This window comes from Molossus molossus, unplaced genomic scaffold, assembly GCF_014108415.1.
Source record: "Molossus molossus isolate mMolMol1 unplaced genomic scaffold, mMolMol1.p scaffold_m16_p_6, whole genome shotgun sequence".
Taxonomy (NCBI): domain Eukaryota; kingdom Metazoa; phylum Chordata; class Mammalia; order Chiroptera; family Molossidae; genus Molossus; species Molossus molossus.
The window spans coordinates 15,184,692-15,211,234 of NW_023425399.1; the positions used below are offsets into that span (position 1 = coordinate 15,184,692).

Consider the following 26,543-nt stretch of genomic DNA (forward strand, 5'->3'; position numbering starts at 1 on the left):
ACTGGTCAGGGCTCATTTGGTTCTTTTTCATAACTTTTATTTCTTTGGTAAGATTTTCTGTTTTTTAATTTGTTTCAAAAGAATTCATAATTACTTGTTGCAACATTTTTAGGATGGTTCTTTAAAATCCTTTGTTAAGCTAATTCCAACATCAGATTTATCCTGGTGTTGATATCAGTTGATTATAATTTCTCATTCAAGTTGTAGCTTTCCTAGTTCTTGGTCTGTTGGGTGATTCTCAGTTCTATTCTGGACATTTGTCTATTATGTTAGGAGACTCTGGGTCCTATTTACATTTTTTATTTCACTAGGAAGTCACCCTGATTAAGTTTAGCACACAGGTTGTATCTACTTTTGTAGGCTGTGGTTCCAATGACAATTTACTTTTCAGAGGCTCTGCTGTTACTACTTTGGTCTGCTTGGCTACCTCATGTGCTGGGAGTCCCACTGGTCCCTGCTGGTGCTATCTAATGGGGGGAGGAGTTTCCCCAGGCAGTGCTGCCTGGTGCCTCTCTGTGAGAGAAGGGAGTCTCCATCCTGCTGGGATGAAAAGTACTTCCTGGGGCCTTGCAGGGAGGGAGAGTGCTTTTAGCCTGTTTTATTATCAGTGGCTCCTAATCTGTCCTCCTTGTTGGTGCTTCCAGCTGGCCTGGTAATATCAGCAGAACTCACATTCTGTCATGGGGAAGGATACGCCTACCTTCTGTTGCTAGGCTGGGGTTTGGGAAACATTGGGCCTGGGCTACCTTTTTCAGTTGGATGGAGTGTGGGTAGTGGTAATCATAAGATGCCCTGCTGCTAGCTATGCTGTTCCTCCAGTCCTGAGATCCCTAGCCTGTTCACCTTCCCTCCTCTACCGTTCAGACTTCTCCTTTGGTTGCCTCTTGTGTTATTTCCAGGGTTTATAGTTGTACTTAGGAAGGAGGCTGGGGGAGTAACAAGTTACATCATCTTGTCTGAACCATGACAGTGTTCTATTTAACCATTCGTCTTTTGGATGATTAGGTTGTTTTAAATGGTGAGTACTGTAGACATCATGACGGGGGTGAATGCGGTATTGCTTCCAACAGCCTTGGAATCTGAAAGGCTTCCTTACTTCACAGACCCATGGGCTTGGGCCTGGTTGGCTGCCCAGTACAGGCTGTTACTCATCTGCTTGCTTGGCTGGTGATGTCAGTTCTTCATGTCTACTTTAAAGACAGGCATTTCTTGTTGTTCTTATGCTTGTTGAATAATGCAGTAGTTTGTCACACTTTTAGTGTGATTAAAACATATTTGTGGAGTCTTAGCTTATCCTTTTGGTCAGTTTTCTCTGTCTTTTGGTAAATATTTTATATTAAATTCAGCCATGTAAATTGTACTTCACTGGGATTTAACTATGAGATATTTAATTTTTTATGTGACCATTCCTATTTTAGGGCTATAAAACAATGACCAAGATTGTTCATAAATTAGTGTGAAAGTTTTTTGACATTTTCCACTTGCCAATGAGAAATTCGAGGTCATCTCAGTTTTTCCACAGTAAATGTGCCTTAAAAAAATCAGAATGGGAAATCCTTTATATTGGAGCCATGGGTCCCTTTGTATAGTTTACAATAATAGTTTTGCACAAATAATTTTAGGTTAATATTGCATACTCTTTATTCCCACCCATTTCCTTTATTGGCTGTGACACACAGGAATTACGCCCATTGCTTGACTAACCTTTCTGACCTTTTGTTACTTGGCTATAAATTGACTTGGGTCTTTTGCAAAAACACTGTCAGGGGGGAAAAATCTTTTTGTTAGAACCCAGCCAATTCCTGCTTCAGTGCAGAACAGTTTGTTCTCCTGAAGAAATGAGCCAGTTCAGTGAACAGAAAAACATAGCCATAAACTGGCATCGCCAAAAACTGCAAAAAGGGATTGCTTATGGTCATTCTACAGAACAGGAAATTTTGTAAAAGAATGAGCCTTTGGGGAGAAAATACAGTTTTGAGTTCCACAGGCTTTAGGTAAATGTAATTGCCTTGTTAGAGTTGTAACCACATAAATGGTTTCTTTTTCTGAGTTCTAGCGATCCCCAACATTTTAACATTTTAAAGGGGATGTTGTTGAATTCTCCCTCTGCCTTTCATAGTCACAGACCGATGTTGTAGCACCGCAACCCCCATTCCAGTCTCTCTTCCCACTAGGCTGGAAGCTTCTGTTCAACCATTCAAATATTTCCTGAGTGACTACTCTGTGCAAGACTGAGTCCTGGGTCCATCCCCCAAAGAGGACATTTACAGTGGTCTAGTGAATTACAAGAAAACATGAAAAATAATTACAGTGTGGCAGGTGTAGTAACAGAAAAGTGTCCAAGACACAGGGTCAGTACTTTACAGCCTGCCATAGAGGTGGAGATATTAGAGTGAAGTTAAAGACTACCCAGGAGTTTGCCGACTAGATGAGAAGAGAAGGGTGTCCTGCCAGAGAGGAGCATCTGTGAGGGTGAAGAGTGAGCAGTCTGCATGGGGTTCTGGCACTGGAAGTGTAATTGCTTGGGTATAAAGTCTGGAGGGAAAGCAGTAGTGGACAGAGAAACTGGAGAGGGATAGCGACCAGATACCATGCTACTTGAAGCATTTTAAAGTTTATACTGTGGGCCATGGGGGCTATGTTAGGGTTTAAAACAGGGAAGCGGGATGGCCTGGGCAGAGGTGAAATGGGAAGACGAGAGTTTGTAAGGAATCAGAGTTCAGAAAGGACTAGACTGAGGACCATGACAGCAGGCTGAAGTGGGAAGACTCTATCCTGCAGGGAATCACTGGAGATAACGATCTATGTGTTTTGGAAAGGCAAATGTGGTTGTGGTGCAGAAGACTGTATGGGGAAGGGTGTGTGTGTGTTTCCAGGTAGTAGAGGTCACTGAAGTCACTGCTGTGGTCTGCGTGACAGAGGAGGACAGTGCTCAGAACCTTGCATAGAGGCCACCTGGGTGCTGGGGATTGCAGGGAACCAGAAAGGAGGCAGGAAGCCCAAGACTTCTGCTTAACTCTTAACATGCCCCACAGGGATGCTTTCACATACACTATTTCATTTAATTTTCGTAGTGAACCTTACACTGTATACACTGATACCATTCCTAGTTAAAAAAAAAAAAAGAATTCTGAGCTGTGGGAGGTTAAATACTTCATCCAAGACCCAGTGACCTGCACTAGGAAGCTGCCAAGTCAGGGTTGGAACTCAGGTTTATCTGACTCCAGCCGTAGTGATAAGCCACTTTTGAACAGCACTTGCTATCACTGAGCTGCCCACTGTTAGCAAGTCTCAAAATGTCTTAGTACTCTCTATAAGAGCTATGCCTGTAAATACTGCTAATACTAATCTGCTAATACTTAGATTTTAGTACTAATGCTGACAAAATTAATATGTTTAAAGCCTAATTTTCTTTTTCTTCTTAACCTGTCATCCCATGAAAACATCAAACACATGATTTTATTTCTTAATAGCTCACCATTTTGGAAAAATTGACGTGAGGGAGGACTCAACCAAATTAGTAAAAAGTGTAAATGACTGAATATACTTAAATATAATTTTCAAATGTTCGAGTGAGTGTGTATGTTTAACAGTTTATATTAGATTGTGGCTTATAACACACTGTGGCTTTCAGTAATTAGAGAAGCTTTTAGGACTGGCACAAAATTAATATGGTAATTTTTAGTAAATATGTGCTTTTAAACTTTTTTTTCTCTCACCAGGATATGCTTTTTATTGATTTTAGAGGGAAGGAGGGAGGGAGAGAGGGAAAGAGAGAGAGACAGACAGACATACATTGATTTGTTGTTCTACTTATTTATGCGTTCATTTTTTGATTCTTGTATGTGCCCTGACTGGAGATTGAACCCGCAACCTTGGCATATGGGGTCAATGCTCTGACCAACTGAGCTACCCAGCCAGGGCTCCAAAAGAGATTTATTAAGCAAAAACCATCTTCAATCAAGTCCGAGGACACATGAATGATTCTTTCTATGAAATACTCAGTGTATGGCCACAGGGTCATAAATTCCAGGATTAGAGCCTAGGAGGCAGATGAGAAAGAACCAAAAACAAACCTGACCTACTCTGTATCAAAAATATATTTTTGGTTAATGAATCAGCCCCTATTTAGTTACCAAAGGGAAATACTGTCCTGTTTGGGATTGGAGACTTGAGTTTCCAGCACCAAAGTCTGTAATTACGGAATGTGGCAAGCTGTCTCTTTAGCATCGCATTTTATCCTTCATCTGCTTCTCAAAGTGGAACCAGGAAAAAAGAGTGTTTTGGGGATAGAAAAATGTTGGAAATGTGGGAAAATTATCTAAATCTTAAGCTAAGTCCGAATTATTATTTTGTGGCATTCGTAGTAAAAAATAAATAAATAAATAAATGCTGGGCTTTGAAGAAAAAATTAATATCTAATGTGACAGAGCTGTGGAACTGTAGCACGCTCCCCTGCCAAACAGAGATTATATATAGCACAGGAAAGAAAGACAGCCCCGCTCTCCTCCAGAGGCTGCTGAGCAGAGCGGGAGAAGCACTTATGTAACTGGGTGTGCTCATTAGTTCTGCTGTAAACTCACACAGCTGGGCCTCAGCCCAGCCTTTGTTCCCCAGTGTTAACTCTTGCTTGCTTCCGCCATGGCTTTGGGGCCTGTGCCTGGCACATAAGGAAATGCTGGAGACAAAGAATCCAGAACCCAGCCCCTGACCGGCTGGTCTAGTGGAGCAGATAGACAAGCAAGCCGCTACAGCTTGCGTGGAGCAAGAGGCTGGGGGCTCTGGAGCCCAGTGGAGGCCCCGCACGGACGGACCTTCCAGCCATGCCTGGGGCCTGCAGACATAATGGGAGGTCCCTTGTCTGTCAACAAAGGGAAATTACTCGCTTCCCTACACCTCATATTCCTCTACTATCAAAAGATGATAACACTCACACCTTTCATAGAAATTATATGAAGCTCTGAAATAGATGGTCATGCGATGTGCCTTACCCAGAATGGGCACTAAGTGGGCATTTTTAAATGTACATTTCTCTGCCTCTTTCCTTTCCTCAAACCCCAGGCCCAGTTCTACTCTTTTTTCTCTTTACTTAGGAACAAGGTCCCCTTTGTAAACTGTCAGCATACCTCTCTTGAACTTCAAAATTCTTTCACTTTCACCCCCTTCTTTTCCCTCCCTCCCAGGAGTGAGTATCCCAATTCCTTTCTGCTTCCCCTGGCAACAGCCAGCAGTGTGAGGCGAGGTGCAGGAGCAGGAGGAAAGGGTGCCAGTGCAGTCCCAGCCGCCCCGAATTGCTCCTGGTCCACTCCCCTCACAGCCTTCCGGATAGGTTTGGGAGTTCCAGGATCCTGTAGGGTTCCCTGTGTCTTCCCCTTTTGCTTTCATTCCAGAAAGGAGAAAAGAGAGTAAGGGTTTGCCCTTTCCAAATGGCCTAGGAAATGGCCTTTCTCTCCTGTGGACGTTTTACTCTCTGCCAGGGTCCTGCTGGGCATTCTTCAAAGGGACCGCATTGTGAGATCCCTTTGGCCCATTTGTCCTAATGCCATCAGAGTCCATTGCTGAGGGAATTGATGCGAGTACACTCGGAGCACACGTTGTTCCCTCTCCTGTCCAGCTCATGGCCTCCCCTTACACTGCTCTGGCCTAGCCCCCACCTCCAGCCAGGCCCCAGTTGCTGGCACATGCTTCTTCCACTAAGGCAGTGGTTCTCAAGGGACACTTGGCAATGTCTGGAGTCTTTTTTAATTGTCACAAGTGGGCAGGTGGGGACGTGCTACTGGCGCCTCGTGGATAAAGGTCAGGGGCATTGCTCAGTTTACTACAATGCACATGATAGCCCCCCAGAAGAAAGAGTTATCTGGTCTAAAAAGTCAGTACCGAGGTTGAGAAACCCTGATCTATGAGGTTTCCCACACGTTCCCTTTTTTGTGCTTGCCTGTTAGGGTGCTCTTGTTAACTTCAAAGCTCCTCCTTCCCAGGGGATGACCTCTGTCAGAAGTCTTTACTCCAGTCAGACTTGATTCTCACCCTAGGGTTTCCAAACCACTTGTGTTCATTCACTATACCACTTACCATCCTCTGCCTTCCGATAGCCCCCTTTAACATGATTTATCCTATCTCTTTTGAGAGCAGAGTAAGAGCCTGGCTATAATGAGGGTGACTATCCACACCCCACTTTATATAATAAAATTCCAAGGCTTTAAAGGAGAATCAACGGCACAATGTGGAATGAGCACCAGACTTGGCATCGAGAGCTTTAGTCTGGTGCCCAGCTGTAACATCCAGCTCTATGACAACACATATAACTTCCCTGAGCTTTTGCTTCCACACAGGTAAGGTAGAGATGATAATAATATCCATTTCCTAGGATTGTCTGAAGCTGTGAGGAGATGTTAGCACAGAACCTGGTGCACAGTGGTCAATTATGAGTTGAAACTGAAAACTGAATTCAGGGTCCCAGATGTGACCCTGAAAACAGAGTAGTTTCCCATTGCCTTGTTGGCAGCGATCTTAATTCCAGATAGCACCTCACCATGAGAGTGAGTAGAGCCGTACCAGCCCCGTGCCAGTTGCACTTCCTGTTCACTGGAGAAGAACTGGAGTGTTGAGACTTTCTCATAGTCCCATGGAAGCAGAGGAAATCCTGTACACGTCTGACTGCCCACTGTTTTATAAGGAAATAGTTCTACCCGTCTTGGAACACTGGGGCCCTGAAGTTCGGAAGGTCTGCCCTGACCTGAGGTAACAAAAAGTCAGCTGCTTTGTTTGTTTGTTTTTTGGTACGTGCCCCTAGCCGCTAGGGCCCAGCGGAAACTGAACCCGGGACTCTCTGGTCCGCAGGCCGATGCTCCAACCACTGAGCCAAACCGGCCAGGGCAAAGTCAGCTGCTTTGTCAGGGGACTGCTGAGGCATAAGAAGAGGGACACTGCATCCACTCACTCCCACGCCGTTCTGGTACATGGAGACCAGCACAGAGGAAGTAGTGTTGCATTTTGTTCAGATATTATATTTCATTTACCTTTTTCCACAGTGTAAGAGATTAGTTGATCCTATGGGCGAAGGCAATGTTCATATACTCCTACAGCTCAGTTATAAAAACCACATAAATATCCAGCAGTGCAAATACCATCTTGGATTTGCCCAGAGAATTTCAAACTTACTTCTTCTACCTATGACCTTATTTTTAGAACAGAGAGGAAGTCTGTGCACATAAAAAAAAAACACACAAAAAAAAACTGGTTCCATCTTTGGGACAGCTATGTCCTAAAGTCTGCAGAAATGTTATTGACCTTCCATTTTTATCAGCGACCAAAGAATGAATACTACATAAGTAGGTCATGGGTCAGAGGCCAGGGGACAGATGGTAAATGATCCATTGGACATCAACATTCACAGGACTCACACAACTAACCCATCAGCTGAGGATGAACTTTTTTAGAAATTTGATATATAAGAAGAAGTCTAAGATAAGTCAGCCCCTGCTCTTTGCAGTAAATTAGATCATTTGAAAGGAAAGCATCTGGACCATTTCATCTCAGCCCTGTGCTTAGATTTACTGTTACATCCTCTGCCTTCTGGGGGAATCAACGCAAGGATGTCCCTTTTGAGTGTGTTTCAATGTATCATTCCAAACTCAGCCTGCTCTCCTCACCTTTACCCATTTCCCCATACATAGAGTTCCAAGACATGTTTTTCTCTGAGTTTGCCTACAAGAGAACAAACATTAGTCTTTGTTAAATGATCAAATGTCACTCAAAATGCACTTCTGTGTTTGCTCTTGACACTGGAGATCTCAGTCAAATTCAGTACCGGGTGAGTTATGGAGGACATTATAATTGTCCATATTCCAACACCTTTTCTACTTCCCCACTCCTTTCCATAGCAAACAGACAGTGTTTACGTCTTCTGGTAGAAAAGTACTGGTCCCATCCTCAGCTCCAGGGTTGGGTCTTTATTGTCTAAACCCAATCAGATAACTCCTTGCCACAGTGATTAAGCCAGTGGCAGTCGGTGCCAAGGGGGCGGGTTCAGTGCCGGTCTGTATGACCTAGTTCAGGCCCTCAGACTGTTTGCTGAGGACTTTGGGAAGAAGGCTCCTCGGCTTTCTAAGAGGTCTTCCCAAAACCAACCCACTCTCAGTCCTGAATGGTGTGGAGACATGAGATCTAGGACTGCTGTAACATCTTGCAGTGATTAGGGAAGCAGCCCCTAGGAGGCAGCTAACAAAGTAGAAAGAACACAGGCCCTTCCTTTCATCATAGAGCAACTGAATCAAACCTAACCTCAAGACTTTCCACTTACATGTGCCGGTAAACCTACTTTATTATGTAAGCAATTTTGAATTGGTGTTCATTGCTTGTACCTTAAAATCCAAATGGAGAAACATTTATTTTGCGTATTTTAGTGTTCTAATCTGTGGACCAAGCCTGTACCTTGGAGGAGGGGAAAAAGGGATTGGAGGGCTCCATTTGGCAAAGTGTGAATTACTTACGTATTTCTGCAATTAATTTCTTGCCTATATCTTAATATTTTTCAAATTTATCTAAAGGTTTTGATTAATGAAATACAAATTTAGTTAAAACTACTGAATTTATAGGTTTCTGTTTTGTATTTTTACAATGAACAGATGTTAAAAGCATCATGTACATTTCTTCAAAACCATTTTTGGTAGCAAAGCCATTGCTTAAGTATTTCCTTCTCTCTCCCTCTTTCCTTTCTCTCTTTTTCTCCTCTTCCTTTCTTTCTGTCTCTCTCCCTTTCTCTAGTTCATTCTCTAAATTCTTTATCACCCATTTTCTTTTCTATTTTGTCTTATCAGTTATCTCAGTCTCCATTAGACACAGTTGCGATATAAATTCTAATTAATTTTATTTAGATGGCTACATTAAGATCCAGCTTAACTTTTCAGATCCTGTACCTATCAGTTCTACACACATGCAAACAAATACTAGGTGTCGAGTGCTTTAGTATCAAGGGACCCAAACTCCACACTAAATCCCATAAAACAATTGGGTATAGGGTAGTAACCTTATATTATAGCCCCCTTTTTTACTAGTAAAGCAGAATACTGCAGGTGAACTACTGTAATTGGTGTATTTAAGAGATGCCCACGGTGTGCATATCACCATTGCTGAAGCTGAATGGTCAGGCACTGAACTATTGCCTCAGAGGTCTTGCACCTCTTTGTAGAGAAGAGATGTGTGCTAGACACTGTTCGAGCCAGGGCTGTTTTCATAGAGGAATACAGCAGCAGATCATTCTAGAACTCTTTCTTAGAATTACTTCACCAGAGCACTCTGTAACCTTGTGTTTAATAAATTTCAATCGATATTATGAAATATCTTTATTAGCTATTTGCTAATAAAGCATATTGTTCACATGCCCTTTTCTTTACCTTCTGTATTCTACCACTGATTCTTGATCATTAATTGTCAGCCTATTTTTTTGAACAACACAGCAGTTTTTTGACATAGAAACAAAATTTTGAACCTCATCCCAGCCATTCACACACAGGATTTGCTGCAAATAAAGCATTACTATAATTCATAATTATAACTCATAGAAAAGAGGCTGTTGCTGGCTCTACATAAATAAAAGCGAGCTCGCCCTGGCTGGTTTGGCTCAGCATCGGCCTGAGAACCAGAGAGTCATGGGTTCAATTCCCGGTCAAGGGCACATACCTTGGTTTCGGGTTTGATCTCTGGCCTTGGTTGGGGTCATGAGGGAGGCAACCAGTAGATGTGTTTCTTTCTCTTTCTCTCCCCCCCTCCTCCTCCCTCCCTCCCTCCCTCCCTCCTATCCTCCTTCCCTCTCTGTCTCCCTCCCTCCCTCTCCCTCCCTCCTTCCTTTTCACTCTTATCTAAAAATCAATGGAAAAATACCCTCTGGTGAGGATTAAAAAAACAACAACATATAAGCAAGCTAGCTGAACTCTATTATTTATTTCCTACTAAATAAAGTGTAGCTGAATGCAAGGGAGAGAGACTTCTTGTAAGGACAACCTTGAATTGTCTCCCAATTGGTTCAAAACAAAACATACGGACTCCAGCATTCCATGTCACCAGTGACAAAGGCTCACTTGAGCTCCCCAGCAGTTGCCTGGCCCTGCGTGCTGCTTGTAGAATGCCAGCAGGAAGGTCAGGCCGAGGCGGCCAGCTGGCCGTGGAGTCCTTATTGTAAGACTGTGCTGCCACTTTCTTGTGACACTGGAGTCAGAAGCAAAAGAGACTTGCTGCCAGTGACCCAAAGGACTGTATTCAAGCAGTGACCTATTTTTACACTGTAGTCGGATTGGGTTTCTCATTTTCCCTCGCAAGGCCGCAATCTCACATTCTTATGAGTGAGCGAGAAGCCAATTTATTGTTACCTCTTTGGCTTGGTGGTTTTATTATGACATAGGTCACTCTTAACTGGGGACAAGAAACTCTGCCCAGTCAGAGGGTGGGAGTTGATTTAGGAGAAAGTGAAAGGATAGGAAGCATGAACCAGAGGAGTGTGGCTAGCTCATGAGGAAGAAGAACAAAACAGGGGAAGTACATAGAGGGAGGTATTTGGGGTTACAGGTTCAGGGCTCTGCTCGTCTAAATCCTAGTCATGCATCTGAATGAATCACGTAGCTTATTCATTACATTGTGTTGAGCTCCATGTATGCTGAGGGATAGAGGCATAGTGATAAAAAGATACAGCTTTGCCTCAGCCCATCATCATGTGGGAGGGGAAGCTTGTACCGAAGTTAATGCATTGTCTCCAGTGCTACAAGGGAGTCGGGCATGGGGCACGGCTGCTGATTTGCTGGCAAGGATCATGTCAGAGGAATCCTGCTTGAGCTTCCCAGCCAGACCGCTGGCTGCCTAGTGCTCTCCACTCCAGCCTGTTCTCCTCTCCGTCAGACCAGTGCCTGCTGTGCTTTGTTTTTGTTTGTTTGTTGCCACTTGGGTATGTGCTGTGTACATTGTGTAGGGATCAGGTTGTTCAACTGTGTTTCCCATGTGTCCTTAAGGAGACCTTTGGGACAGGAGGAAGTGTGTTACATGGCTCTGTTCTTTAAATGATGATGTGCCGCGGGGGGGGGGGGGGGGGGGGCGTACTTTATTTTTTAGGCCTTGAGGTCTTTACACCTAGAATGATATGTGTCCTGAGTCCTTTGCCTGAACAACACCTTCTCACCCTTAAGACCTGCTCCTACGGGATTTACTTCCTGCTCTGATGTCCTGAGGAACACCCAGATAGTTCTTCTCTGGTGTTTTCACCGCCTTTTACTTTTCCTCTGTTAGTACTTAGAGCTTTGAACTTCGCCTTATCTATTTTCACCTGTGTCTCTTCTCCCCCACTACACTGTGAACCTCAGACACAGCCTGTGTTGTATTTATCTAGGACACACCAGCTGCTTAGCTGTAGTGAGTCACATGAATAAAGTATGTGTGTCACTTAAATGAAGTTCCCACATAGCACCAAGATGACTAAAGATATGGAGAAGAACTCGAAACATTCTTTTTTTTTTTGGTACGTGCCCCTAGCGGGAACCGAACCCAAGACTCTCTGGTCCGCAGGCCGACGCTCCAACCGCTGATCCAAACTAGCCAGGGCAATCAAAACATTCTTAATTGATTCCTAGACTCTTTGAGCTGGTAGAATATCTTTTTTTTTTTATCCTCACCCGAGGACATTTTTGCATTTATCTTCAGATAGAGCATGAGGGAGAGGAGGAGGAAGAGAGAGAGAAACATTGATGTGAGAGAGACACATTGAGTGGTTGCCACTCACACAACCCCAACTGGGGCTGGGGACAAACTACAACCAAGGTACATTCTCCTAGTGGGAACCGAACCCGGGGCCTCTCCGGTCCGTGGGCTGACGCTCTAATCGCTGAGCCAAACTGGCCAGGGCTAGAACATCTTTTTTACTTAAAAATGAAAGGAGGATAGATGGAGAAAATTTTCAAACCTATAGCCTAGGAGGATGGCCTGTTGGCATTTAGGAGACAAACAGATCTGGATTGGTAAGGAAGGGCTATCTATGTATACCGTGACAGAGAACGAGAATGTGTCAGAAGAGCACCCCAGTCAGGTGTTCCCTAACTTTTGTACGTAATATACTCCTGAATGCAGGGCAAAATTGAAATGATCTGGTAGGCTGCATTGTCATGCCTCCGCATTAAATGTCCATGTGCCAGCTTGATATATCAGAGTCTGAATTCAGCATTGAAAATGTGGCTGGGAAGTAGCCGTGTTTAATGTTTACAGAAGTGAGATTGCGTGTGTAAGAGCCTTACTGGTACCAAAGGGGCAAGTGCATAGTAGGTGCTTGATAAAGATGGATGTAGTGATGAAATGAACACTAGGACCAGCCTGGTATAAGTTTCTCTTGACACTATCAAGGTTTGGACTTTATATTTTGAGAAATACTGATGATGTCAAGAATCTTCCTTGATTGAAAGACAGTTATATACACCAGAGGGTGCTGTGTTTTAACTTTTATATCTTTAGTTCTTTTCCATTCCTATGGTTGTATGTTATTTGATTCACATGGAGATGAGCCAGTTGAGAATGTGCTCTCAACAAAGGATTACGAAGGCTTGACCACATTCTACCCATTTGCTGCTTTCTTCACATGATAAAGGCATTTGGAAGTGGCCACCACACACTCCCTGGGTCTGCTTTGCTGTGTACTAGTTCCTAACTATTAAATTATTTCTTTAAAACAAGACTTTTCTTATGCTGCAGCTTAAGTCCATTTTCAGCATTCTTTCTTTGGTAGAAATGGAGACCATCTGGTCACCAACATCTGTGTAATAACAATGATTGAAGATGGTTATTATGTCACCCTTCGGCCTTCTCTCTTGTCTCGGCAAAATTGTCTCTGTTCCTGTGGCCATTCCTCATAAATCTCATTTTCCAGCTCTTTAATCATGTTGGTGGCTTTCTTTGGATACTACATCAAAGGCTCAGTTTCAGTGCCTCTGTTCTGATGGGACCTAGTCTGTCAGCTAATGGATATGCAGTGTGGTGGTTTTAACCACCCAGTATCCGTAGCCAGTCCCCATATTTCCGAGGCCATCAGAATCTGCTAACCATTAGGAGGCTTATTATCATCACTTAATTGTGACATGCTTTATAAATATTATTAAGGTATTGATTTGATATCAAACACAAATTTTAGCTTGTAAATAAATCAGCTATTGATTGATGTACTTTTATGGCCTAGTTTGTTGTATTCAGGATACTTTCCTGTGCCGTCTGATTGTTAAGTATTATCTCTTATTGGAGGATAATATGAATTTTATTGTGTTTTCTTTATTATTCATTCAACGTATGTGAGTGCCTACTGAGTGTCAGGCTTTGTGCTAGGGATTGAGGACCCAAAGATAAACAAAACATGGTTCCTTACTTCCAGGAGCTCACAATACACAGTCGAGAGGAAAAGTCAAACACATACTCAAAAAGAGAAAATGGCAATATGAGGTGCAAAGTACTGTAAAACGTGGCTTAAATTCAGTGGAAGTTTAGAGAGGCTACACTGAAGACGGTACGTTTAAGGTGGGTGTGAACGCGAATTCGTCTTCAGAGACAGGAGTTCAAGGAGTCCCTCACCAGGGGACTCTAGTACACATGGAGGCCCTCACGAGGGGGCTCTAGTACACATGGAGGCCCTCACGAGGGGGCTCTAGTACACATGGAGGCCCTCACGAGGGGGCTCTAGTACACATGGAGGCCCTCACGAGGGGACTCTAGTACACATGGAGGCCCTCACGAGGGGACTCTAGTACACATGGAGGCCCTCACGAGGGGGCTCTAGTACACATGAAGGCCCTCACGAGGAGACTCTAGTACACATGGAGGCAAGGAGGCTGCCGTGTCAGGGGCATGTGGTGAACGAGGTGTAGCCAAGCATGAACTTGAGTGGCTGATGCCAGACTGAAAAACTGTCATGTTAAACCAACAGGTCAGGTATCCAACAGAAATGTAATGTGAGCTGCGTGTGTCATTTTACAATTGTAGGAGCAACATTTAAAAAGTAAAAATAAACAGGAAATGAACTATCGAGACATGGAGGAACCTTAAATGAATATTGCTAAGTGAAAGAAGCCAATCCAGAAAGGCTGTATTCTCTGTGACTTATACTATATGACATTCTGGAAAAGGCAAAACTGTGGAGACAGTAAAAAAATCGTGGTTGCCAAGGGATTAAGGAGGAGAGGGAAGGGTGAATAGATGGAGCATAGAGGATTTTTAGGGCACTAAAAGAACTCTGTATGGTACTATAATGTTGATACATGTCACTATAAATTTGGCCAAACCCTTAGAATATACAACCAAGAGCAAATTATAATGTAAACTCTAGATTTTGGGTGATAATGATGTATCCATGTAGGTTCATCAATTGTAACAAATGTGGGGGATGTTGAAAATGGGAGAGGCTGTGCATATGTGGGAACAAAATTGATATGGGAACGCTCTATCCCTTGCTCTCAATGTTTCTGTGAACCTAAAAGTGCTCTTAAAGAAATCTACCCAAAATAAATAAGTCTAGCCCTGGCCGGTTTTGTTCAGTGGTTAGAGCGTCAGCCTGCGGTCCAGAGAGACCCAGGTTCGGTAAGGACATGTACCGCGGTTGCAGTTTGTCCCCGGCCCTGGTTGGGTCGTGCTGGACGCAGCCACTCGATGTGTCCCTTTCACGTCGATGTTTCTCTCTTTCTCTCTCTCCCTCTCACTCTATCTGAACAACAACAAAAAATTAAATAAATAAATAAGTCTAATTTTAATAATATGTTTTATTTAACTCAATCTATAAAAAATGTTAATATTTCAACACGTAATAAAAATTATTGAGATATTTTACATCACTTTTTATACTAAGTTTTTTAAATCTAGTCTGAATTTTATACTTGCAGCACATCTCAATTTGCACTAGCCACATTTCAAGTACTCAGTAGGCATATGTGGCTAGTGGCTGCTGTATTGGACAGAGCAGGTCTTGAAGACTGAAATCTGAGCTTGCCTGATTCAGAAACTTCAGTTGTCAACCACAGCACTCTCCTGCTTCCTGAGCACTGTGATAACACAAAGGGAAGGGAGCTTGCAGACAATCATTTAATTCCATGGCGTCAGCTGTTGTTCTTCACACTGCCTGGTGGCCCGAGTTCAGAGCATCTCTGTCCAGTAGAAATATAATGCAAGCCACATGTGTGATTTAAAATGTTTTAGGAACCACATTGAAAAGTAAAAGGAAACAGATGAAATCCACTTTAAGAATTATTTAACCCAATATATCCCAAATATTATTTCAACATATATTTAATATTAAAAATTATTAATGAGGACATAGAGACCAGTGAAATAAAATAGAAAGCCCAGACATAAACCTTTATACATATGGTCAGATGACTTCTGACAAGATCCACTGAGAAAGGATAGTCTTTTCAACAATTAATGCTGGGGAAACTGGATATCCACATGTAAAGGATGATGTTGGCCCTTTCCCTTACACCACATACAAAAATTGATTTAAAATAGATCAAAGACCTAAATGTAAGAGCTAAAACTATAAAACTCTTAGAAGACTATATAAAGGAAAATCTTTATGATATTATGATATTTGATTTGGCAATTATGTCTTTGATATACTACCAAAAGCAAGGCAATAAAATTAAAAATGGATAAATAGTAGGACTTCCGGTCAAGATGGCGGTGTAGGTAAACGCGGTATCGCGTCCTCTCACAACCACATCAAAGTTACAACTAAACTACAGAACAACCATCATTCAAAACCGCCTGAAATCCAGCTGAATGGAAGTCCTACAACTACGGAATTAAAGCAGCAGCCACATCCAGCCTGGTAGGAGGGGCGGAGGCGGAGGCACAGGCACGAGGGGCGGTGGCGAGACAGGCTGGTCCCACACCCACGTGTGGCGGATAAAAATCAGGAGGATTCCTAGGCTGGGAAGGTCCTGCCTGAGGACTGAGGGGGTCCCTGTCCCACACCAGGTGCCCCGCTCAGGGTTCCAGTGCGAGGAAGAGAATCCCCATCACTTCTGGCTGGAAAAACCAGCAGGAACTGAGGCTCAGGGAAGCTGACACGGCCGGAGCCCCAGGCGGCTCCTTAAAGGGCCCGTGCACAAACTTATCGGACTCTCTCCCTCTAAGCTTGGAGGGGAGGCAGCTCGAGGGGCACCAGAGACATACAGGGAAGAACAGAGCTGTTTGGCACTGGAGTGAGGGCTGGAGAGGGGGCTTTCTCCGGGACAGATGTGCTGTCAGATGTCTTTGTTCCTTTGGTGAGCCCTTCCCGGGGGCGGCAGACAGCCGCCATATCTGGGACTCCAGCAACCTGGCTCACACTGGTAGCCCCGCCCTGCTGACTCCCTGAGGCCCCGCCCCGTCCCACCCAACTTTCAGGCCCACCCAAGCTGTTGGCACTTGCTTAACCATAGGATTGGCCTGTCTTGGATCCTGCTTCAGGTTTTTCCTAAATTCTTTCAAACGAGCAGCATCTGGTCTCAGCTAGCCCCATACCTCTCTTTAATACACAGAAACAAACACAGGGAGGCAGCCAAAATGAGGAGACAAAGAAACAGGTCCCAAAGCAAAGAACAGAACAAAACCCCAAGAAAATAACTAAGCGAAATGGAGACAAGCAACCTAACAGATGCTGAGTTCAAAATACTGCTTATAAGGATGCTCAATGAACTTAGTGAGGGCCTCAAGAGCATAAAAAAGGACCAGTCAGAAATCATGGATGCACAATCAGAATTGAATGAGGCATTAACTAAAATAAAGAATAATTTACACCTATGTACCTGTTACCACTTTCAAAAATCTACACACAGTTAATGTGGATGAGAACTGACTGCTGATTGTTGAATAAAGTTATAAAACTGCAACAACAACAAAAAATAAATAAAGGAAAAAAAATGGATAAATAGTATTACATCAAAATTAAAAACTTCTGTGCTCCAAAGGACACATTCAGTAGAGTGGAAGCTGACCCATGGAAAGAAAGAAATTATTTACAAATCTTATATCTAATAAGTGGTTAATATCCAGAATATATAAAGAATTCCTACCTGGCTAGTGTGACTCAGTGGTTGAGCATCGACCCACAAATCAAGAGGTCGCCAGTTCGATTCCTAGTCAGAACATATGCCCAGGTTGTGGGCCTGATCCCCAGTGGGGAGCATGCAGGAGGCAGCCAATTGATGTTCTCTCTCGTCAATGTTTCTCTCTCTCTCCCTTTCCCTTCCTCTTTCTTTCTCTAAAAAAACAAAAAAAACATTTTTTAAAGAATCCCTACAACTCAACAACAAAACACAACTTGATTTAAAAATGGGAAAGGACTTGAGTAGACATTTCCCTAAAGAAGTTGTACCAATGGCTAATAAGTCCATGAAAAGATGTTCAACATCACTAATCATTAGGAAATGTGACTCAAAACCACAAGGTACCACCTCACACCCATTAGAATGGCTACTATTAAACAAACAAAAAACAAAACAAAACAAAAAACAGCAAATAGCTGATGTTGGCATGATATGGAGAAATTGGAATCCTTGTCACTGTTGGTAGGAATGTAAAATGGTATAGCTTCTATGAAAACAGTGTGGCAGTTTCTAAAAATGTGAGCATAGAATTACTATTTGATCCAGTAAGTCTACTTTTGGGTAAAATTCCACTTCTAGGTATATTCCCAAAAGAATTGAAAGCAAGGACTCAAGGAGATATTTGTGTACCCACATCCATAGCATTATTCACAATAACCAAAAAATGGAAGCAACTCAAGTGTCCATTGATGGATGAATGGATAAATATCCATTGTGGTATATACAATACAATGGATTATTTAATTCAGCCTTACAAAGGGAGGAAATTGGCACAACATGGGTAGACCTTGAAGACATTATGTGAAGTAAAATAAGCCAGTCACTAAAGGGCAAATACTGTATGATTCCACTTATATGAGGTTCCTAGAATACTGAAATTCATAGACAGAAAGCACAAGGGTGGTTTCCAGGGCCTGGGGGAAGAGGGAATGAGTTCTTGTTTAATGAATACAGAATTTCTGTTTTTCAAGATGAAAAGAAGTCTGGAGATAGATGATGGTGATGAATACACAACATTGTGAATATACTTAGTGCCACTGAACTGCCCACTTAAAAATGGATAAGAGGGTAAATTTTACATTATGTGTATTTTACCAGAATATTAAAAAAAAAATCCTCTCCTTCCAAAAAAGATACTTCTAAGTACTTCTGAGACCATAAAATTTCAGATGGGAAAAGAGAATAAGAAAGAAGACATGAGCCCGGCCAGTGTGGCTCAGTGGTAGAGCATCGACCCATGCACCAAGAAGTCACTGGTTCGATTTCCAGTCAGGGCACATGCCCAGGTTGTGGGCCCAATCCCCAGTGGGGGGCGTACTGGAGGCGGCCAGTCAATGTTCTCCTCGATGTTTCTCTCTCTCCCTCTCCCTTCTTCTCTCTCTAAAAATCAATAAAGAAAAAAAAAATTAAAAATAAAGAAGGCATGAGTAAAGAGACTAAGAAAAAGTGAGAAACTACCATAAAATATAAGCATGTTGATTTAAAAAGGCAATTTAAAGGTGATTTAAAAGATACTAGATCATTCAAAACAGCCTGGTACTGGCACAAGTACTGGCACAAGAACAAGCATATAGATCAGTAGAACAAAATGGAGAACCCAGAAGTCGACTCAATACATTATGCTCAGTTAATTTGAGAAAGGAGATGAACATACAGTGGAGTAAAGACAGCCTCTTTCAATAAATGGTGTTGGGAAAATTGGACAGGTACATGCAAAAAAAAAAAGAAACCAGAGTACCAACTTACTTCATACACAAGAATAAACTCTAAATGGATAAACGAATTAAATGTAACCTGTGAAACCATAGAAATAGAAGAAAATATAGGTAGCAAAATCTCAGACATCACAAGTAGCAGACTTTTCACCAATACATTGCCTAGGACAAGAGAAACAGGAACAAAATTAATAAATGGAACTATATCAAACCAAAAAACTTCTGCACAGCAAAATAACCAATATCAAAATTAAAAGGTAACCCACTGTATGGGAGAACATATTTGCCAAGGATACATTGGATAAGGGGTTAATTTCCAAAATATGTAGAGTACTCATACAGCTCAACAAAAGGAAGACAATTGAATTAAAAAATGGGCAGAGGACCTGAATAGACACTTCCCCAAAGAGGACATACAAATGGCGAGAGACATACGAAAAAATGCTCAGCGTCACGAATCATCAGAGAGGTGTAAATTAAAACAACTATGAGGTCCCACCTCACACCTGCCCAAATAGCCGCCATCAACAAAGCATCAAACAAGTGCTGGCGAGGGTGTGGAGAAAAGGGTGCTCCAGCACACTGCTGGTGGGAGTGCAGACTGGTGCAGCCACTGCAGAAGATAATACGGTGTTTCCTAAAGAAATTTAAAATGGAACTTCCATTTGTCCCAGTGATTCCACTTTTGGGAATGTATCCTAAGAAGCCTGAAGCAGCGATCAGAATATATGCACCCCTGTGTTCATAGCAGCACTACTTACAATAGCTAAAATCTGGCAATAGCCCAAGTGTCCATTAGTAGATGAGTGGATTAAAAAAACTGTGATACATTTACACAACGGAATACTATGCAGCTTTGAGATGACATGGAGGGAACTGGAGAGTATTATGCTGAGCTAAATAAGCCAGTCAAAGAAAAGACAAGTTCCACATGATCTCATTTATTTGTAGAATATAATGAACAAAATATGCTGACAAACAAAATAGATTCAGAGACCTGGAAGTAAGGAACAGACTGACCAATCTCAGAAGGAAGGGGCGAGAGAGGGATGGGAAGAGATAAATCAAAGAACTTATATGTATATATGCACAACCAATGGATACAGGCAACAGAGCAGTGAAGGTGGGGGTGGGGAGGAGGGAGGCAATGGGGGACATCTGTAATACTTTCAACAATAAAGATAAATTAAAAAAAAAAAAAGATCAGGGTTTCATGCTGGTGAAGGCAGGACTTGTGGAGTACCTAGAGTGGGGATTCTGGTTCCCAGCCACGAGATTTCTGATCAGAATTATTAAACCAGTCTGCAGCCTGGCCGATTTGGCTCAGCAGTTAGAGCTTCAGCCTGCGGTCCAGAGAGACCCGGGTTCAGTTCCCGCTAAGGGCATGTACTTCGGTTGCGGTTTGTCCCCGGCCCTGGGTGTGTCGTGTGGGTGGCATCCACTCGATGTGTCCCTTTCACATCGATGTTTCTCTCTCTCTCTCTCTCTCTCTCTCTCTCCTGCTCTATCTGAACAAAAAATGGAAAAAAAAAAATGTCCTCAGGTGAGGATAAAAACAAACAAACAAAAAAACAGTCTGCAGAAACAAACCCCCAGCGACTTGAAGCACCTCACTGGGTGACCAGTGGTGGTAAAATTAAGCTCTGGAGTAGATTATCAAGGGGGCCTGGCTTGCCTGGCTGGCTACATAACTAGAGCCTTGGAGCAGACAGAAGAATATGTAAAGGGACAACTGGAGAATAAGTGTGGGGTGCAGCTATCTGAGGAAACAGTGTGTAATACATAAGCACACAGAAGAGAGGGTTGTGAAGACGTCAAGAGTACAGTGCTTGTCATGCTCGGATGTATACTTTTTATGTGTTTTTTGGGTTCTTTTTAATATAATTTATCATATTTCATAATAGTTGGTGATTTTTCACTGACATGTAAGATAAATGTATAAAATTGTGGATTTAATTGTAAAGAATTCTTACACATTTAAGTTTCAGTCATTTTCGTTTACCTCTATGTCAGTGTGCAGAATGTAGAAAGAATTTTTAAAAAGAGAAAAAAAAAAGATACTAGAACATTTGTTCTGTTCCTCTTTAAAGAAAGAACTCTGTCCTGTTAAAAAATTATTATGATATTTTACATTCATTTTCATACTAAGTCTTTACACCTAGTGTGTAGTTTACCCATGTCATCCATCTCAGTTTGGACAAGCCACACTTGAAGTGCTGAAGAGCCACACATGGCTGGTGGCTCTTGTATCAAACAGCATATGTATAGAATCTTCTGCTTGGAAGTGGGAAGCCAGCAGGAATTATTGAAATCAAGGTGACATGAACAGATTTATTTTTTGAAGATGTTGACCCTGTTGGCAATGTTAGAGATGGACCGAAGGGGAGAAAGAACTGAGGGCTGGGAGCTTGAGGGGTTGTTGTAGGACTACAAGCCAGGACCAGCAAAGGACTGCATTATGGTACAATACACAAGGATAACTCCAATAGCCATCATCTGTGGTGTACTTGCTATGGATTAGGCATGGTGTTATCCCCACACACCCATATCTTAATTCTTCAAACAACTCTGAGAGACTGAGGCTATTATTTCCACTTACAGAGGAGGAAATGGAGACATAGAAGGCACAAGCACTGTGCCTTGGGTCCCAGAGCTCATAGTAGCAGAAAGAGGATATAAACCGGGCCTTTCTGGCTCCAGAGCTTAAGCCCTTAACCAGTGGACTATGTCTCACAAGGATGGAGACAAGAGGTCAGATCTGAAACATTCTTTGATTTATAAGATGTGATGACAGCTGGATAAGGGAAAGACATGAGAGGGCTGCATAAAGGGTGCAGAAGTGATTTGGAAATCAGATCTCTTGGAAATCTGTACACATGGTGAGAAGTGAGATGAAGATCTAGGCAGTAGAACATGGTGGTTGAAGTTTCTGTTTGTTTATTTTGTCTAGGTTTGGTGTTTTTGAGGGTTGAATGCCAAAGTAAGGAGGCAGAAACTATGTGTACAGTTTTTAAAAACCTACAGGGACCAGTGGCAGTTGGAAGTGATGGATTCAAGGTGATTTGGAGGTCACTTGGGTATAGAGATTGCAAAGTCCTGGGCAGGGGTGAGTTTGCTCCCTTGTGGAGAACTTTTAGAGGCATGAGTCTTAACCTCCTTGGGGGCCTGAACAACTTTGAGACTTGCCAACGAGTTGGAGAGAGGGCAGAATGGAGGGTGGAATGGAGCCTTCAGTGGGCCAAAGACTGACTGCGCAAGGAAGTTAAAGAAGTGGGACGGTGGAGGCTGGCCCTGCGGGAGGGGGGCGGGGGGTACATGGGAGAGGAAAAGTCAAGGGCATGATTTCTTTTCTTATGAAAGTTAAGTGGCATTTTAAGTAAAATCAGATGGAATTTTATTGTCCGAGATTATCAGAGAAACACCACCACCGCCAGAAAACCAACACATAACATTAAAGCAGTCCTTCTGTTTAAAATCAGGTAAATATAACTTTTACCGAATTTATGATGATAGGCACATTACATCAGTTTTCACATATGCCATCAAGTAAAGTCCTTAGAAAATTTTAAATTTAGGCCCAGGTGGTGTGGCTCAATGGATTGAGCGTCATCCCATGGACTGAGAGGTCCAGTTCCATTCCGGGCCAGGCCACATGCCCAGATTTCAGGATCAATCCCCAGTAGGGGGCGTGCAGGAGGGAGCCGATCAATGTCTCTCTCACATCAATGTTTCTATCTGTCTCTTCCTTCCTCTCTCTCTAAAAAATCTATAAAAACATATTTAGAAAAAAAATTTTTTATTTCGGCTCCTGAAATCCTATGGGGAAAAAATAAATAAGCTTATTAATTTGAACCAGAAGTTAATCTCCTCAAATTCTCCTGAGTGTATCAGTGGTGAATGTGTGTGTGCACTTGAGTGCCTGTATGTGTGCCCTCACATATCCTAGGAAGAGGGTCGAGATAGGAATAGGAAGACATGTGTACTTTATTCCTGGTTTGACAATGGTTGTGAAGAAATAGTTGTTGGGATTTTTTTATTTTGTACAATCATAGCCACTCTTACTTTCGTGAAGTGATTTACTTTACTGCTTCCTAGAGAAGGCTCAGGTGCTGAGGCCTGTTGTTCCTCCTTACCCCTGGGTGACCTGGGAACCCTAAGGTCTCAGGAGAGAGCCAAGCACTCTCAGAGGCCCCCGATGTGTTTTCATATGATGCTCTACACCTCTATTCTGCTGCCCCTCGGGACAGTGATATGAAAGTGACCATTATCTTGAAGAGTTCTGGGACGGTGTGGAACTTTTTCGATCAAATCCAGTTGGTCCCTTTGGTTGGGCATCATAAGATTGGAAGTGGATTTGCATAGAAATTTCCTGGCTCTAAGTCACAAGGCTGATAAACTCAGTGAATGTTAGTTCATCTTACTTGTCAAGGGAAACTAATAACTTCTTGATGAAATACTAACAGCATTCAAAACATCACTCATAAAGTGAACATTATTAAAACTGTCCTGGGTCAACTGAGGCAGTGTCACAGCTCTGCACCGTCCAGGGTGCTGGGCCCTGGCTTTCTGCAGTGCTGTTCTGCCCAGGTCTGGGAGATTTTCCAGCAGAGAGAGAAGGAAAGGTTTAGTAGCTTTCTTTCCTTCTTGACAAGGAAATAAATTTGAAATTTGACTTGTGGAATTCACTTATAAATAGAGGAGCCTAGAGCACTAGGGAGCCAGCGTGAGAGGGAGATAATTTGGTGACAAGAGCAAAGATAATTTGAAGACAAAATGACCTCTATGATTGGTGCTGCTCTGCTGGCACCATTGGATGGTGGGAGCATAATATAAACAAATATATATCTAAAAGAATTGAAGGCAGGGTCTTAGATATTTACTCACCCATGTTCATAGCAGCATTATGCACAATAGCCAAAAGATGGAAACAACCTAAATCTTCATCAACTGAGTAGATTAAGAAAATGTAGTATATACAATGGATTATTATTCAGTCTTAAAATGAAGGCTTCTCCCAGCCCTGGGCAGGTGGCTCAGTTGATTAGAGCATTATCCCGATACACCAAGGTTGTGGGTTCGATTTTTGATCAGGGCACATATAAGAATCAACCAATGAATGCGTCAATAAGTGGAACAACAAATCAACATCTGTCTGTCTCTCCCCTCCCTCCCTCTCTCCCTACTTTCCTCCCTTCCCATCTCTCTCAAAATAAAATGGAAGGAAATCACATGGCACAACTTGGATGAACCGTGAGGACATTATTATTTTTTAAATATGTTTTTATTGATTTTTTTTAAAGAGAGAGAGAGACAAACATTGATGCGAGAGACATCGATTGGCTGCCTCCAGCACGCCCCTTCTGGGGATCGAACCCACAATGTGAGCATTTACCCTGACTGGGAATTGAACCGGGACCTCTTAGTCCATGGGACGACGCTCAAGCCACTGAGCCACACCAGCTGTGCTTGAGGGCATTGTTATAAATGAAGTGAGTGAGTCACATAAACACAAATACTATGTGATTCCACTTATATGAGGTGTCTGAAACAGTCAAACTCTTACATACAGAAAGTAGAATGGTGGTTGCCAGTATGTGGGGGAGGGGAAAGGGGCATTATTGTTCAATGGATACAGTTTCAGTTTTGCAAAATTATTAACATTCTGGAGACCTTTGCATATAGTTAACACTATTGTACTGTACACTTAAAAATGGTTAAAATGTACCCTGGCCGGTTTGGCTCAGTGGTTAGAGCGTCGACCTGCAGTCCTGAGAGACCCGGGTTCAGTTCCCGCTAAGGGCACGTACCTCGGTTGCAGTTTGTCCCCGGCCCTGGTCGGTCGTGCGGGTGGCAGCCACTCGATGTGTTCCTTTCACATTGGTGTTTCTCTCTCTCTCTCTGTTCCTCTCTCTCCCTCCCACTCTACCTGAACAAAAAAATGGGAAAATGTCCTCGGGTGAGGATTAAAAAAAAATGGTTAAAATGCTAAATTTTATGTGTTTTTTTAACCACAATTTTAAAAAAACCTTTTTTTCCTTTATTGATTTTTAGAGAGAAAGGAAGGGAGAGGAGAGAGAGATAGAAACATCAATGACAGAGAACATTGATTGGCCGCCTCCTGCACGTCCCCTACTAGGGATTTGGCCCACAATCTGGGCATGTGCCCTGACCAGGAATTGAACCGGCGACCTCTTGGTGCTTGGGTCGATGCTCAACCACTGAGCCACACTGGCTGGGCTTTCCAATTTTAAAATATTTTTTCTTCATTGATTTTAGGAGAGAGGAAGGGAGAGGAAGAGAGAGATAGAAACATTGATGAGAGAGAACATCGATTGGCCACCTCCTGCACGCCCCCCACTGGGGACCAGGCCCACAACCTGGGCATGTGCCCTGACTGGGAATCAAACTGGTGACCTCCTGGTGCGTGGGTCGACGCTCAACCACTGAGCCACATGGGCCGGGCTTACCACAATTTTAAGAAAGTAAACAGGATAAAGTAGCCGCTGTGCCTTCTGCTCTCTGGTTAGTTGGTTGTCACCCTCCAGTGGCCAGCCTCTGAGCAGGAGGTGGTGGCAGGAGAGCAGCAGCAGTGACCACAGCCCTCTGAGTGCTTACTGTGTGCCCGCGGGTGTGCTCAGTCCTCTGTACACTGAATATCATCGTCTCCACTCTGTGAAGTAGCATTATTTTCTTCATTTGACCATTGAGGAATCAGATCGTGAGGAATGAAGTTGTTTGCCAGGAACGCACAGCTCACAATTGGTAGGGCTCTGGGATACAACCCAGCTCTGTCTGGTGTTGGAGTTCTTAACCCCATTCTCAGCCCCCATTTGTCTTCATCCATTCATTCCATGAAAACTGTATTATGTGTCAGGCACTGTGCTGGATGCTGAGGATGCTGTGGATGTAGGCCCTGACTTTACAGAGCTAGCCGGGGTGACAGACAGTAAGCAGGAGAAGCAAAGAAAGGTCCAGTGATGAATTTTGAAAAATTTTGTAGAGGAACAATTAGGGAGCTGTGATAGAGGACCACTAATCAGTGTGGAGGTTGGGGACCAACTCAGACATTCTTTTTTTCCTCACCCAAGGACATTTTTCCATTTTTTGTTCAGGTAGAGTGGGAGGGAGAGAGAGAAACATTGACATGAAAGGGACACATCGAGTGGCTGCCACCTGCACGACCAACCGGGGCTGGGGACAAACTGCAACTGAGGTACGTGCCCTTCACGGGAACCGAACCCGGGTCTCTCTGAACCGCAGGTCGACACTCTAACTGCTGAGCCAAACTGGCCAGGGCCCAACTCAGACATTTAAGGGTGATCAGAGAAGCTCTCACAAGGGCTGCGATACATAGGGAGAGAGGCGCTACAGATTCCGAGGGTCCCAGATGCCATTCCCACCCAGGTCCTCTGCAGTCTGAAAGAGTCTCATGGACCATTAGCTGTGATCCCATGTGGCATGGCTATAGTAAAGAACAAGAAACTCAGACATTCCCTTCTAAAATGAGATGGTAGAGTTCAAAGAGGCAAAGGGAAAGAAAGCCAAGAACTCCTCTATCAGAATTGTAAATGAGTGTGTGGAAATGTGTCCCCATATGGCCTGTTATGAAAGAATCCCAGTGCTGCCCAATCCAAGCAGTGTTCCCTTGTCCTACTGGCTGTCAAATTCCTCATCTGTGTAGGGAGAAAAATAAAATAGAACTACTACCCAGATAGATTTCTGGTATCATTAG

The 26,543-nt window shown here is 43.1% G+C and overlaps 1 protein-coding gene and 1 pseudogene across 1 annotated transcript in view; both read left to right on the forward strand.

Moving 5' to 3' along the window:
• The window catches only part of ZHX3 (zinc fingers and homeoboxes 3), a 71,943-nt gene that overhangs the window by 16,637 nt on the left and 28,763 nt on the right, over positions 1-26,543 (forward strand). The window lies entirely within an intron of this gene.
• Positions 6,229-20,620, forward strand: LOC118618437 (annotated as a pseudogene).